The 16,535-nt window shown below is 36.6% G+C and overlaps 1 protein-coding gene across 11 annotated transcripts in view; it reads left to right on the top strand.

The window, feature by feature from the left end:
* The window catches only part of LOC111562847 (teneurin-3), a 391,758-nt gene that overhangs the window by 59,486 nt on the left and 315,737 nt on the right, over positions 1–16,535 (top strand). For all 11 annotated transcript variants that reach the window (XM_055010067.1, XM_055010068.1, XM_055010071.1 and 8 more), the window contains exon 2: positions 4,468–4,538. The gene's annotated coding sequence lies outside the window, so the exon portion shown is untranslated. The remainder of the gene's footprint in view (positions 1–4,467; positions 4,539–16,535) is intronic.

Below are 16,535 nucleotides of genomic sequence, written 5' to 3'. Positions count from 1 at the left end.
CATATTAATATGCCAATATCACAGCAGCAGCAATACTCACTATGGGCCTCACACTGTTTTCACCGTGTGTCCAACAAGCAAAACGCCGCCTCGATTTTTACCTCTTTTTTTTTTAGTGCAAAAGCCGATGAATGTTGACAGATAGCCTAACCATAACCCCTACTTGCCTAACCCTAACTCTTACCCTAATCATAACCTCATTCTAAAGTAAATGTTAACTTAATTTTAAACCAAGTCTTTGTCTTAACTTGATTTTTATCCATACAATACAAGGCAGATAGGTCTTCAGAATGTGACTGTTAACAGAAGGTGTCTACTGTTCTGTAAGTAAAGAGACAAATTAAAGACTTTGTAAGGCAAAGTATAGCTTTGTAATAGAGAGAATGACTGAATGGAAGGTTACATAGAATTTATACATAAGTACACTGTGATGAAATGTATGTCGAAAAAAGTGCATGTTTTGTTTGATCAGTTAATGAGTTTTTTGGTGATTTGAACCTGCTGTCATTCATGAGAATGTGATTTTACCATGTAGAACAAAGGATGCAGGGTGGCAGTCTTTAAAACTGTCCAATAAATGATTCATCTGACTGTATGACTCATGACTAAACACTGGGCAACACTTTATCTTATTTCTTTTTCTTTTCCATTGAGCCAAGTTACTGATGTAACAGTGATTAAAATTGTGCACATCATAGAAAAAGTAAATAGTCAAATTGTCATGTTTAACTTGAATTTCGTAGATCTGCAGTATGAAAACCTGCAGTATTGTTTCTGTTGTAATATAATTTGGTACGGAGCAAATTGTTAAAGGTTTGAAGTATATGAATTTGTTGTGTGTTTGATGTTTTTTTATTGAAGCGCACTGACACATATATGCAACGTAACTACATGTACAGATCTTTTCAGTCTGGGAAGCAGCAGAATGCTGCCACTCTATTCATTTCAATTAGAGCATGACAGCTTCCCCACCTAGCCCAGTGGTAGCAGAAGTATCACACATTAAGAACTATACCACTTACCACTTCTTAAATGTGACCAACAATGTGGTCATTATGTTCAACGTATTAACATGGCTGTTGTGCTATCACAGCTGTTAGAAATGATGTACAGTTATGGCTTTAATAGTGGCAGGAACTCCAGCCAGCAGGATCATGCAGAACCAAACAATACGTGTATATGTGATGGGCCATTAGCAGCTAAAAATACAATACATTCCCACTGAACTGATTTGAACTGGATGAAGAGAAGCAGTTCACATATTATTCATTATTCTGCCACAACAGACTGGCACTCCTCTGTGTTCATAGCAGTACATCATACAAAATCCTGTCTGGAATTTAGAAATAATAGAAAATTAATACATTAAGAATGTTCTTTTATGTACCTTTATTTTTCTAAATATACCGGTGTGAACAAAAGTTGACATGCACTTGTAAAGACCATATACATTATAATAGAGTTGGGTTTCCAATGACTCCTATAACTCTTAATTTTTACTCTGCAAAGGAACATGACAGAGTGATGTGACAATCAGCGCTGGTTTGTATATTTGTCTGTCTGATAGTAACATTACTCAAAAACAGATTAACAGATTTGGATGAAGGACCAAGTTGTTAGTTTTTGGCAGTGGTGCAGCGTATAATCTAGATCCATGGATTTATTAAAGATTTCTGTCTTATTGCGAGATAGCAACACGGCGTCACTGTAACTGTGACAACAAGTGAACACTACATCAGCTGCCTGCTGACGATCACATGATTGCGATCCTACTACAAATCGATTGAATTTTTTTAAAGATTTCAGCTGTCAGAAATGATGCAAGGAATGAACAGCCTTGCGCTCTCTGAGTGCTTTTCTTGTTTATTATGAAATCATTGAAACCCACGTGTCTTTGGTCACAAAAAACAACCATGCATTTTGGTTCTTTTAGAGATTTATATAGGTCTTCTGGAGATGTGACAAATCCTGCCGGATCAAAAATATACATACAGCAAGTTGAATTATCAGTTTTGGTGATATACAGAGCTGTGTTAAATTTTCAGTCAACAGCTGATGACTACTCTGAGCCAATTTTAAATAGGGCCAATTTGATACACTCATCAGACTCAGCCACAAACACTCTAGTCAAAACATACGAGGAGCAGATGGATGTATATTTTAGACTCAAACTTTTGTTTATAACTGTAACTATTAAAGTTATAGAAATTACGGAATTACTTTAATAAAGTTATCGGTCTATGTTAAGCTAAAAATAGTCTATGCAGCTGAATTTCAGTATATAAAAAAGCATAGATATCTAATATTAGTACATATTGGATCAGGTTGATATCTGTGGATACCAAGTGACTACCGTTAATCACCGGTAATTATGATTGCTAACCCCATTTTATGAAACAACTAATTGTGGTATAGGTATTCAGTAATGGATAGCTCTACTATCATCACAGTGACTGTAGCTGTGTCTCCGTTATCCCGTGTGTATTAAATTACAACATGCTAATGTAACTCACATACAGTTAGTTTGTTTGGTTGTTGTGTCATATTTATTTGTTACTATATTGAAGTCAACATGAATTCTTCAGTCTGACACTGCAGTTTTCTGTCCTCGGTTTGTGTAAATGTCTTTTAAAATGCAGAACAAACATATCCTTGACTATGCTGGTTAAGTAAAAGATGAACACTGCAGTGCACTGTCAGTTGCAAAAAGGTCATCCTCTCTGAACATTTATGTCCATTAAAATGGATATCATGTATCAGGTGGAGACAGTTGGATCATTAGTTCTGCACAGCTATTTTGTTCTGTATATTTTTGTGTCTCAGGTCTCATTGTGTGTGCGTGCATGCATGTGTGTGTGTGTGTGTGTGTGTGTGTGTGTGTGTGTGTGTGCGTGTGTGCGTGCGTGCGTGCGTGCGTGTGTGTGTGTCAGAGAGAGTACATGTGTGTTATGGTATGCTGATTTGTAATCTGTTTTTGCAATTTTGCAAAGAACAGTAATTTGTAAAATTTGGGTCTTAACTACAGCTGCAACTATCTGGTTGATGAATTACACAGTTACTCAATGGTTCCTTTTTAGATGCAGTCTTGAACAAAAGTTAAAATATACTTTACATTTTTTTCTTACTCCTACAACTCTTAATTTTCCATGATTAAATTAATAAAACACATGCATCTTTCCAATTAAAAAAATCAATCATGCATTTTGCTTATTTCCTAGATTTATTAGAGGTCTTCAGGAAATATGACAGGATTTGCTGTGTCAAAATCTACATACAGCAGCTTAAACAAACAGTGCTGATGATGCAGAAAATGTGATTGATCAAATTGTCTGAGTGCCTTGACGGTTTCCTTCTTGTGAGTGACTGCATTTGACTACAGCTGCTGACTTCTCTGAGCCTATTTAAATAGGGCACATTGGATACTTTCATTAGACTCTACTACTATCAGTCCAGCTCCCAAACTGAAAGGTCACAGTCTTGATTAAAGATTTAAAAAAAAAAAAAAAAAAACATCACCCATTATTGTCTCAGTGAAACTGCAGATGATGCAGGTGAGGATTCCAACTATTATAGGCAAACTGTTTCCTACTTAGCTGCCACACTGTAAATATAGTTTAACATGTTCCCTGATAATTAGGCCCAGCGTGTCAACAAGCTTCGAACACAGTGGCAAAATCTAGGGGTTTTTTTTGTTTTTCTTTTCTCAGTATCCACTGGTCCTGCCCTTCTTCTGTACAGAGATCAGCAATTAACTTGATCCACAGAAACCATAAGTCCTTAAATAGTGAGAAGGTGGTGAGTACTTTTATAATAATCAGGCAACAGCTCATGTCAGGTAGTGACATACTTCACTCCAGTAGTGGTAGTACCTACATTTTAAAGCCTTCTGGGTCAAAAAAGAAAAGAAAAAAAAAAGCAGTGACGTTGCCAACTGTCTATCCATTATGTATACAGTACACTGCTTTATCCTCTGTAGGGTCATGGGGGTGCTGGAGTCTATCCGAGCTGGCTTGTGGTGAAGACACAATGGACAGGTCACCAGTCTATGACAGAGCTACACAAACCCATATAAACCAAAATAAAAACCAGAGACGCCTTTCTCAGATGTCAAAACACGTCATCTTGGACAGAGTTGCATTTTAAATATATACTAATACAATAACAATATAAAGTTTTATGTTAGTTTCTTCAAAGAATTAAATAATTTTGTATCTTTGAAAGAGGACAATGGCTTTTATTAATTCTTGGCAAATATGAGCAATATGCTTATGTAGTAATGCCTTATGCTCTCATACAGATTTTTATTGAAGTGTTTCATCTCTTTTTAATACATTGTTGAAGATTTTCTAGCCATTGTTTGCCCAGAATCAGTAAGGATAAATAATGCTATGTGCAGAATGATTAAAATCTTATCTATTTTAGTATTAGTTTTAGCGTGCTTCCCACTCACGTTTGCTTCTTTTTCAGGGCTGTGTGATCCTGATTGACACTAAAGCTTCAGTGTGACGCTCCCTTCTACATCACACTTGTCAGCTCAGGTAATAACAGATGATCTCTCTCTCTCTCTATTACACACACATGCATGCATGCACACACACACACACACACACACACACACACACACACACACACACACACACACATACATATATGCACACATTTGCACGACAATATGGATTGAAGTGCTGGCAAAGACTATATTTGCCAAATAGGACAGTGCTTTTAGGTTTTGCATGCATGCTTGTTTGTGTGCACTCACAGCCCACTCGGTCGAGAGATCAACTGGATGACTTTGTTTTTTTTTTTACACTGTGCTGGTTCTCATTTGTTGGGACGTGGTGGAACTCCCAAGAAGTATCATATTAGGCTGGAAACACCCAGCACACAGGGCTGGAAAACATTATTCAAATTTCATTTCATTCACGCTCGACTCCGTCAGCCAGCTAAAAGCCGCAGCTTATCATGACTGTCCCGGACTAACAGAGCAGGGAAAACAACAGAGGAGGACGTCTGAAAAAAATGATAAACTTTTTTTAGGGGCTTAGTTTTTTTATTTTATTTTTTTTGCATGCATTACAAAGCAGGATAGTAGTCATTATTTCATAATTTGTATGCTTGTAATGTGTGCAGTATGGATGATTGTATGAAAATATCATGGAAATCTAGCAAAATAGCTCATATACATGTAAAAAAATACATGCATGTAAACAATATTATATTAAGTTGGAAATAAGGCTTTAAATATATGAAAATTTAAGACGGGACTAATTTTTTCAGTTGAACTTAAATTTAAAATGACTCCCTACTTTGTTCTCGCTCCTTTCTTCTCCTTCTTTCATGCCCCCCCCCTCAATTTTCTCTTGTGTTTTTGACAACTCTATGGGTTATAAAAACCATCATGATATATGATGTTGTCTGACCACAACACTAAAAAATGTCCCACAGCGATGTAAACAGCAAAGTATGCTCAGACTTGCTCATGCACACACACACAAGCACACACACACACAAACACACACACACACAAACACACACACACACGAGCACACACACACACACACACACACACACACACACAGTGATTTTGGAATAATGTCCACATCAACAGTTTTTTTAGTTTGTTTAGTCCACTCTTCTCTTATGCTGAAGTCCCAAATGAGTAGGTTGGCATTTATTTCTAGACAATAAACACGAGTGCGTGCGCACACACACACACACACACACACACACACACACACACACACACACACACACGTATGCAGAATCAAGCACATGTAACAGTGCGGAGTCTTACATAAATGTAGACAACACTCTCATTGTGATATTACCTTCTCTCATAAGACAAAAGGAAAACTGGTGCATTTAACATTGAAATGTGTTAGAATATGACCATTACAGTGTTAATATACAATGTGATATTTAAGTAAATTCTGAGGTTTTCATCTAATCATATATAACTGTTTAAAAAAACCCCAATTAATTATAAACCATAACTTCACTTTGAGTATGTTATGCAACAATTCCTGTAGTCCAGATTGTCTTTGCACATCCTTAGAATGAGCCTTTTTGAGTTTTTATTTAACACTATTCGGGTGACCACTTTTCAGTTGTCTCCTAAATTGAGAGATTTAAAGACCTACCATTAACATTATCCACCTACACTAGCAGTCCATATCAACCACAAAGTTTGTACAGAGAAACTCAGTGTTTTATCTGGTGCTTCACTCTTGCATTTGATCATGGTTCATTCAGTGATTTCTGTGTTTTTATTTTTGTCAGACACACTGTAACATTGCCAGTAGCGGATCTGATGATTCGACGCTTCAGCAAATCACGGTGTAAACTAGTGACCTGATGTGGAGAAGTACAGGTTATATATTCTGGTACACGTAGTTAATGTGGGACTCCCTATATAAACAGCATAATGTATAAATGTTTTTCTGCTAGACAACTCATTTATGTCTAACCAGGTCAAGTGCAAACATATATGTAAATCCCAGGCAGTGACTGCCAGTTTTCATTTCTAGTGCTCTACACATAGCTTTCACAACTCTGCATCCATGTTTACTGACTGCTTCTCTCTGACTCCTATAATGGATCGTTCAATTGAATGAATATTGAAATGAGGAATATATGTGGGTGGAAAGACAAGTTATTTCTATTTCAGTGGCTAGTCCTTTGTTTACCTGACTAGAGAGACACAAATTGCTGCCAGTTTTGGTTAATTTAGCAGTAAATGAGTGGAAAACCCTGAAAGCATGTGGATGTTTTATGATGGGAGACATGTTGTGTAGGAAGATGTTTTTTTTTCCTCTGGAATAGGTGTTTGCTGAATTAACATTGAGACCTTAGTATAATAATCTGCACTGTAGAAGATAAGGATAAACAAAAATGGATTTTTATAATGGGTTAATACTCCTGTCCCATGTTTGCTATCCATGAAAAAGGAAAAAAAAAAAATCCCAGTTTATGTAACATTATCAGTGTTGCCCAAAGAAACTGTTGATTGGGACAGTAAAGGGTAATTACCAGCTATAAGCAAGATTAGATTGCACTTCCTAAAGCAAAAGTCTCCCTGCCATGGTTAAGAATTATGGATTTGAAAAGCTAACAGAGGGTCCTGACAAGCCTGTATGACCTAAAGTCAGATCTCCAAGACTGGGGTGCATATACAGAAATCACAGATCGGTATGTTGCAGAATGTTTGTGGTAAAGTGAGAACAATAAATACACAACATTAAACTTCTCCTTTTATTATTATTATTATTAAACTGTGGTTCACAGAATATACTATGGCTGTACCTTTCTTTAAAATGGTTGTAAATACTGTTGCAACTGGCTGGAGCCTAAAGATGAAAAAAATAAAATTTACTAAATAAGTAAATATTCTCTCACTTCAACAACAACAACAACAAAAAAAAAAAATGAGTGAAATAAAAATCCAATAAGGTGCAGCATGTAGAAAATTCTCTATTCATAAACTGTCCTGTACTTGTATTTACAGAAGCTGTTTCAGGACTGTACAACACAAATATTCACAAAAATAAAAATATTGAAAGTCCAATAAAGTTGTGCATTTTAGAAAACGAACTGAACTGCGCCATTACTGTCAGCAATGGCAATAGATGTACATCCATTAGTGATAACAATAGCCGATGCATTGAATAAGTTGTGGCTTGGTTGCTTTAAGCGTGTGTTTAAAACCTGTGCTCTTGACAACAAAGTATGGTCCGATGTCCACTGCTATGAAAGCACATATGCTGTTTGTTATCCCTACGCCCTGGTCTGAATTGTTATCAAGAGGCCACTAAATTGAGCTGGGTTTGTGTGACACTCCTTTCTTTCTTTTACCATTGATATTCACATTTCGTGGATGCCATCTCAAATGAGGGAGCAGGTTCAACATGCAACCAGCTACATACCCGAAATGTAGCCAACATGCCACCATGTAGCTTTTGCCCGATCCACCTGTCTTTGTTTATTATTATTGTAGTTAACTTAGAAAGTGTAGTTTTCCCAACTAATACACTTTAGTGAGGAAGCACATTTTAAATTGAGGCCAATGTAACCATATTAATTCGGTACACATGTGCCATACCAAAAGACTCGTTCCAAAATTTTTCAGTGCAAATACCTGGCCCATTACACTCGTATTAATTACCCATTTTAAACAGTAAAACAATGAGCGATTATGTGACAGTTAGTGTTAATGTTAAATAAATTAATTTAAAAAATCAACATATGACCACTGAAGTGTACATTAACATTTATATTCCATCTAAAGTATGCATTGTAATTCTAAACAATGTAAATGCTATTACATACCTATTATTTCTATGACACAGCTATTATTTTGACTTGCTTTAGTTAAAGATTTAAAACACTTCCTTTACAGTTTTCCTTTATTTTTATGGTTAATATTATACTGTTTGCTAATTCTGTCTCATGAAAAGCCGAAGCGCAGACACCGTGAGGCTGCCTTGGTAACATTTGCTACTGGTCAGTTGTCATCAAGTTTCAAAAACAAGAAAGATGAGCACAATAAAAAAAATAAATGAGAGTTCTGAGGGCAAATAGGCCTTTTTCATTGTTCTTTATGACACTACAGCATAAACCGTAAAATAGGCACCTATGTTGTCAAGTACTTCCTTTGCTTTATACTCTTTCCTTTGAGTACATTCCAGATTTTGATTGAATTTCTAAAGGTTGACTCTTACCCCCTAATCCACTTTTCTCTCTCCTCACTTCCTGTCTTGGGCCCCTGAGGATAGCCCTGAGGGAACATAAAAGCCAATCAAGTGGCTTTAACTGTAGAGAGGAGGTTCCTGTGGGCCCATAAAGACCAATAAAATGGCGAGGAAATTTAGGAGAAAACATTAAGAATCCTCTTGTTAGGTGTTAATCACCACCCTCTTTTTGTTGCATCATTTTTCACATGTACTTTCTTTCATGCGTGCACACACAATATGTTATGTGGTTACCCTCACTGCTTTGTTCCAGTCTTTATCAAATACAAGTGAAGAGTAATGAGAATGATCTCAGCCGTTTCCTTCTATTGTTTTGTGATTGTGGTTGGGGAGGGAGAAAGCCAATATCTTTGACTTCCATGCTCCGATTTTACCAGCTGGTATTGAACCAGTGATCTTGTTCAGGTGACAGAAAGATAAAAAGAACTCCTGTAGGTTCTAGAACAAATCTTAGTCAGCACACTTTAATACTTTGGGAACTCAGCTGCCTGTTTCCAGCGCTTAGTGTTGTAGTCCATCCTTGTAAAAACAGACTATATTTTTTTATTCACACTAGTTTGCACAACACACATCTCTCAATTTCTCTCTCTCTCGTTCTCTCTCTCTCTCTCACACACACACACACACACACACACACACACACACACACACACACACACACACACACAAAGTGGCACAAAATGACCAGATGAAAAGTGTTACATCTGAACACCAGATATTTTATAATTTCTTCCCTTTGCTTTTGTTGTTTGTCACTATCGTGTATCTGTGCCTCTGTCGAGCGTTTGTAGTGGAGACTATGGTGAACACACAAACACACACACAAAAAACACATATTCAAAGAATAATTCAGCTATATACATATGTTTTCACTATCAAATATTTTATTTTAACAAATACACATAGATAATGTTTCTTTTCATTATTCTTATTAATAAAGACCACCAGAAAAAAAAAAAAAGATTTAAACAACTTTAGATTGAACTTCAGCACTTTAACTATCAAGGTACACCATCTTGAGGTTAACACAACAATGAAAAACATACAAAATAAAACAAAGAAAAACTACAACAAAGCAGCACCGTCCTGAGGTTCAAGTTCCAAGTCGCTGGGTTTAACGGGTGTTATTGGACGGGGGTTTGGGGTGTGAAGATCATCTCGGCAGTGAAGCTGCCATCTTCCACCAGGGGAGGCCTGCGGGCAAGCACTGAGGCAATGAGAGGCCCAAGTGGTCACAGTCTTCTGTACCTTGGGAGAGGTACATGGAGATTACTAACTCATGAGGAGGCACCATTATCGAGGGATATGATTAGCTGTAAGAAACAAGGGTCTTCTTCATGCACCCAACTTTTCATTTTCATTATGTGCTTTTTTGGGGTTTGCATCCGATGCAATTGAATGAAGCTTTAAAACATTCTATCAAACAATTTGTGAGGACATTTTTACTGTGTATCTGCTTTTACTGCTCTTCCAAAACAGGGCTAGTCACTTTCACGTCAGTTTTCGATTTTGCTGTCGTGTACAATGTTGACAGCAAAATTGAAAGTTGTTCGATGTGTGTGAACTCAGACCTTTCCAAAATCACTAATACCTACCATTCATGTAAATTTGTGTCCCGTTCAGTTGAACAAATTGATTAACCAGGGAATGATTTGTGCATGTTCTAAGTAGATTTTTACTAGTTATTTCACCCACATCCACAGCCTCATCGGGTAACCTCAGGTAAACAGCGATTCAGTTTCCCCACTATAGTTTGTGGAATGTTACATCTTTTTCAAGTTGATTAAACACGTATCATAATGCTATTGTTCTAATTTCAGCATGTACTGTGCAGCAGAGGAAATTTCATTAATTTTTCTTATTCTTTTTCTCTTCCATCATGGCAACAAGATCTAGTGGAAATCTGTGCTTTATATTTTCTAAAGATGAAACTGGATGAAACTTTTTTAAATTATTATTTTTAACAATTTAACAATAAAACTTTTGAAGCTGAAGTTGTCCTCCACATCCTGAGCTACATCAAATTTGTCTGCACACTGAAATTTTTCAGTAAATTTTTGCACTAAAGTCAACAGGGTTATTACAGTTAATCTTAAGTATTGCTGCCTGCACTCACATTTCAAAAACATTTGCAGTAGTGGGTTTTGCATTAGAACATGCAGGCATATATGCATGAAATCAACTAAAATTAAATTAACTAATTTGCAACAAATTATTTAAAACATAACTTTACTTTGTGTTTGTTCATTTAGCGAGCAAGATTGTGTTGGTAAAGTATAAATACATTCAGAGCCTTCACTAAAGTCTTCATTACATATACATGTAAACTGCAGTTTTCATTTTACCGTTGCCCACGTAGTTTGAGAGATGCAGACTGTTACAGGCTGTTTTAAGGGGGGAAAGGGGGACTTACAGGATGCTGTCATTCATTCATTATTTCTTAATTTATTTTTTGTTTGTTTAATGTTTTTTCTTGATTTGAATATTGCAGCTCAATTATTTAGCTAACATTTCCTTACATAAGGACAGGCCAGTGTGTTCAGCAGGCTAATTTTGCTTCAGTTTGAGGTATTGGGGCTTTTTTTTAGACTGGGAAAGGCAATACCCTGTCTTCATTGTGAGGACGGTACTTTCTTTAAACAAAAAAAAATGTCAACCAGGAACAACAATTGTAGACTTTGAACTAGCTCCAGTGCAAATCAGTGGGCCACGTCATATCTTCATTTTTCCATCATTATACAGCTTATTAAACAAAGAGCGGTAGTGGAAACAGAGAGCAGAGCAGAGCAGTGCTACACAGTGCGATGCACAGCAACATGACTCGTTCCTGTTTGATGCTCTGATGCTCTCAGCTCCAGCACTGAGTGTTGCTTAGCTAGTACCAGTGTAACCTTCTCTACTGCTGTCTTAGGTCATTAACTCTTGAGCTGTCAAAACATGAATCTCACAGGTAAAATACATGACTAATGTAGGTATTTTAAGTATTAGAACAACAGCAAAAAGAGGCAAACACACTGGGATACCGCTTGTGACTTTCAATTGAAAACGAATAAACCAATTTATTTTTAGTAGTTTTTTTAGGGGGCATGCACTGGACTGTGTTTCAACTGTACAGGACTACAAGACAGTTATTTACAACATAGTTTTTTAATTATATATATAATTATATATAAAATTTTTATTTTTATATATATATATATATATATATATATATATATATATATATATATATATATATTAGACAGACACAAACAAATACAAATTATATTTTTTTGTTTATTGTTGATCAGAAAAACTAACAAAATTAAATTCTTGACAGTTTCAATATGTCAGTTCTCAACATTGTCAGTATCCAATCCAGCAAATAACAGAGAATGTGCTGACCAAAAAATAAATAAACCATCACATCATCAAATTAATATTTAGTAGTCCTGCTATTAGCAGCAGTAGAGTTCTAATCCTGGCTGTCATGTTCCCCACAGGCCTTTCACACTATTGAGGGGTAATCTTGTCCCATTATTCTTGAATTATTGCTTTTAATTGTGCTAAATTCTTTGGTTTACGCTTTGAAACAGACCTTTTGATAATCCACCACAGATTTTCAATGAGGCTCATGTCCGGGAACTGAGCCGGCCGCTCTAAGACCTGGATACTGAGCTCCTGCAGCCAAGTTCTACTGGCCTTGGATATGTGGCAAGGGGCATGATCTTGTTGAAACATCCAGTTTTGACCTTGACGAAACAGTGCACGTGCAGAAGAGAGGATGTGAGTTTCAAGAATGGCACAATACTTGGCAGAGTTCAGTGTGCAATCTTAGACAGTGAGATGACCAACACCAGCAACACTCATGCATCCCCAAACTCATGCTTCGCCTGGCCTTCTGCGTACCCTCACATTAGCAGGAAGAAGATAAAGCTGGAAACTGGACTCGTGGCCACAGAATCTTCTTCCAGTTCCAGGCTGTCCAGTTCTTGTGTGCTTGTCCCAACGATGCTGGGCTAACCTCTGTCTTTCATTGATCAGGGGCTTCTTGACAGCCTTGAAAGACCTTAAGCCATGATCTGAAAGATGTGCAGTGTGGGTGGAACACTAGACACCAGTTTGGTTTGACCACTGCTGCTGAAGCTCCTGTGATGTAATTTGGCGGTTTTCCCTGCACATCAGGATGCAGTCATTTCTTATTGAAGAAACCCTTGGACACCCAGATCTTGGTTTGTCATCCAAGCTGTTGGTTGGTCTGTATTTCTGCAGAGTGTATCCAACAATTGAAGGACTGCATCAGCACTTCCTGGCTATCTGGCTGCAGCTGTACCCTTCCTGGCTGAGAATCTGGCTCTTCAGGTGTGTTTCCTGCATTAGGATCCTTGTTTTAGCCATTTTTGCCTCTGAAGAACTTTTAAATGTAATGGCTTTCTATAGACCCAAAGCATGAAGCATATATATAAATGAACAATGAAGCTTTTTCAACATATTTTATCGTGCGTTTTATCCTATGACAATAGATGCATTAGGCTTGCCAAACTGATGTACACTGTAACACTTTATCTGAGTTGATTCTGAAGTAAAATTTAACAACTGGTAAATGACTGTACACTCAACCATATTCTGACAAGATAACTAGAGTCAGTTGGTGCTTTATAGCAATTATTAGCTAATTTCTGCCTTGAGTTTCTGGATGAATGCACAGGAACAGTCAGTTCATCCTGCAGATAATGTGATCCATCAAAAGGAAACGGTACACTGCTGCCTTCTGGATAATTCACTTATTAAAATGTGTTTCTTTGTCCACTTGTGCTGCACTGCACATTTCACTGGTGTTTATTCAGACTGGCCTGAGCTTAATTATTCATATGTTCCCTGGTATTGATACGTGTTTAGTTATTTGCAGTTGTGCACATATGTGTGTTGAATTTTGGTCCTTCTCACCAGTTTGTATCATTAATGTTACCTTTGAACTGTGATTGTGTTTGATTCCACACCAACTGATACAGTCATTCAACACATCTTACATGTTCATTCATTACAGAACGAAAGTGTCCAAAAGCCCTCCAGGACATCGGCAGTCAAAGTTCTCTGTTAATGAACCTAGTTATTAGCAATGTCTCGTTAGTATGCTGTTAATGTAACTGTATGCTCATAATTGCTCATTAAGAAGCAAATTGCTAATTGCCTTGATTGGATTTGTAATTTATGTGTGGTGACTTCCTTAATACTGTAGTGAAATGAATAGATTTGCTTTTACAGTGCAGAATTGATTGAGGGTTTCTTTTACCTTTCTGTGTTGATAATGTACATCAAAATGTCCAGTGTTTGTAGTTCTGTGTATAGTTGATTGATTATGTTATGCAACATTTCGAGCGTGTTTGCCTCCTCATAACCTAGGTTGAAAATATTACTTGGTATTTTTGTGCTTCTTGTTTTCCAGTTGAAGCTGTCTGTAAAATTCAAGAGTGTTGTGGTGTTTTTGTCAGACCCATGAAGCAGCACAGACATTGGAAGTTTACTGCTCAAATATGTCTGCTGCTGTGTGGATTTATTCATAGCTTTGCTTCTTAAGGAAATTTGACACTGCACAACACACATTTTTGTTTGCACTTTTCTTTACTTTTCGCTAATATGTTTTCATTAATTTTCTTCAAACTAAAAATTCTGAATATCAATCATGTTAAACCATTTGCTGATGAGTTACTTGAAGCATTTTATACATTTGCTGATAAAATAAACTAACAGCAAATAGCCATATATGTAATAATGTGTAAACATACTACATGTTAACTGACTATACATACTACAGTATACAACAGAAGCACACTCTTGTGTAATACCGCTTGCATGTCTAATGTTTCAAAACTGAATCACCTCACAATAACCGAATTGTTTCTAAATTGATTTTTTCTTTTTCTGAACAACCACAAACGAATTATTAGAAAGGCACAAAACATACAAAATGTATGATCATTGGGACACAATTGAGTACACCTATAAATTTCAATTAGTCTAGTGCATGAACATGGTCATAAAATGACGTGATCAGTCTGTCTGCATATTTGTATCATTGCCCCACATAGAACAGAATTGCAAAAACAACTGAAAAAAAGACCGTTAGACTCCTGGAAGAAGCAAAAGAACACAGGAAGACTGGTGACCAATTAAACATCAGCTGAAACACAGCTGCAGCAGTCATCAAAATGTATAGAGCCATAATACCACTAATCAGAACCGCCTTGGCTGTACCCCTAAAATAAAGTGACAGTGTACTACTTGTACAATCAATCTATGAAAAACAGAGGGGTAGACTTCAGACTTGGAGCAGGAGTTATTAATAAAAATCAGTTTCTGCCTCTGCTCAGACTTCTATTGCTGTCTTAGGCAATTCACTCGAGTCATTAAAAGGGGAGTCATGCAAGTAAAATGCATAGCAAGTATAGTTATTAGAGGACTTAAATGTAATATGTTGAACTGTATTATTACTACAGGATATAGAGGCAAAAGCATGAAATATACCTCTTATGAGTTTTAAGTGGAAGCTGACAACCTTTTTATTATTTGTAGTTTAATTTTAGACATGCAGTGGGCAGTTATTTACAGTTATTACTTTTCTTATATTTGGATTATTTTAAATGCATGTTGGATTGAGACTTCCAGCAGTTTTTTTTTTTTTTTTTTTTTTTTACAATTAGCGTATTTTGTTATTAGAATGAAATTCATACCATACTTCCATAACATAATTTCTTATGTGTAGTGTTTTGTGGTTTAATGAAAATGAAATGCTCATATTTTAATTATACTTAATATGTAAAAGCCCACCTCGGACAAGAAATCAAAATTAGCAAAAGAGCAAGGAACACATCAGCTCCTTGCTCTATATTAAAATGACTTTAAACCACAGCTCTTCTATCACATAAAATAAATTCAAATGTGCCTGTCAGTGTGCGTATAATTTAATTAAAAAACATTGATAATTAGCATCGTTTGCTTGCTCGAGATGACTTTTGACTACATAATGATGTATTTGGTTGGTTTGAGTATGAGAGTGAGAGAGCAGTAGACGGTGTTTAATGACAGAGCATAGGCATGTGTGTGTGTGAGTGTGTGTGTACAGTGTGTATGTGTTTTTGTGTGTAGTGTGGGTGTGCATTGATGGCTGAAATCGTAATTGATGTACCACTAGCAGGGAAAAGTGCACAAATGTATGTGCTCATTGGCACATTACCTCGTCTTCACATTCATTTCCATGCTCACACTTCAGGTGGAGGCCCATTACAAAGGCATCTCCTGTTTTTCTGCTAGTTGATGGCTATGCTTGTTTTCCTTGCCGGCACTGTGCCTTCATCACATTTGTTATTCTACATTTCTTGTCTCATTGCTTATGCAATTTTAGGTTCTGTGTGTTTTGTTTTCAGAAGGAATCTGTGAAAGCTGGTTCTGTTACTGAAGTGAAAGAATTGCTGGTAATGTGTCACAGTGTTTATTTATTTATTTATTTTTTGGGTGTGTGTGCGTGTGTGTGTGCGTGCTTCTTCAGTGTCCCCAGTGAGCAGGTGAAATTGACATATCACAATATGTTACTTTAATTTCATCTGTCTATCAATTCAATTCTGATTCACTCCCGATGTCCCTGATGTAGTTATACTGCACTACACTGACAACTGAAGAAAAATTTATTTAGTTGTCTTTGTGTGTCTGTATGTATGTTTGGAACCACAAGAGGCAATAACTCTCCAAATATTAAGCCTGGGCGAGGTAGAAACACACATCTTTTTTTGTGCAAGTGCTATTACAGCACAT

The sequence above is a fragment of the Amphiprion ocellaris genome, chromosome 4 (genome assembly GCF_022539595.1).
Source record: "Amphiprion ocellaris isolate individual 3 ecotype Okinawa chromosome 4, ASM2253959v1, whole genome shotgun sequence".
Taxonomy (NCBI): Eukaryota; Metazoa; Chordata; class Actinopteri; family Pomacentridae; genus Amphiprion; species Amphiprion ocellaris.
This window is presented reverse-complemented; position numbering and strand designations above follow the sequence as displayed.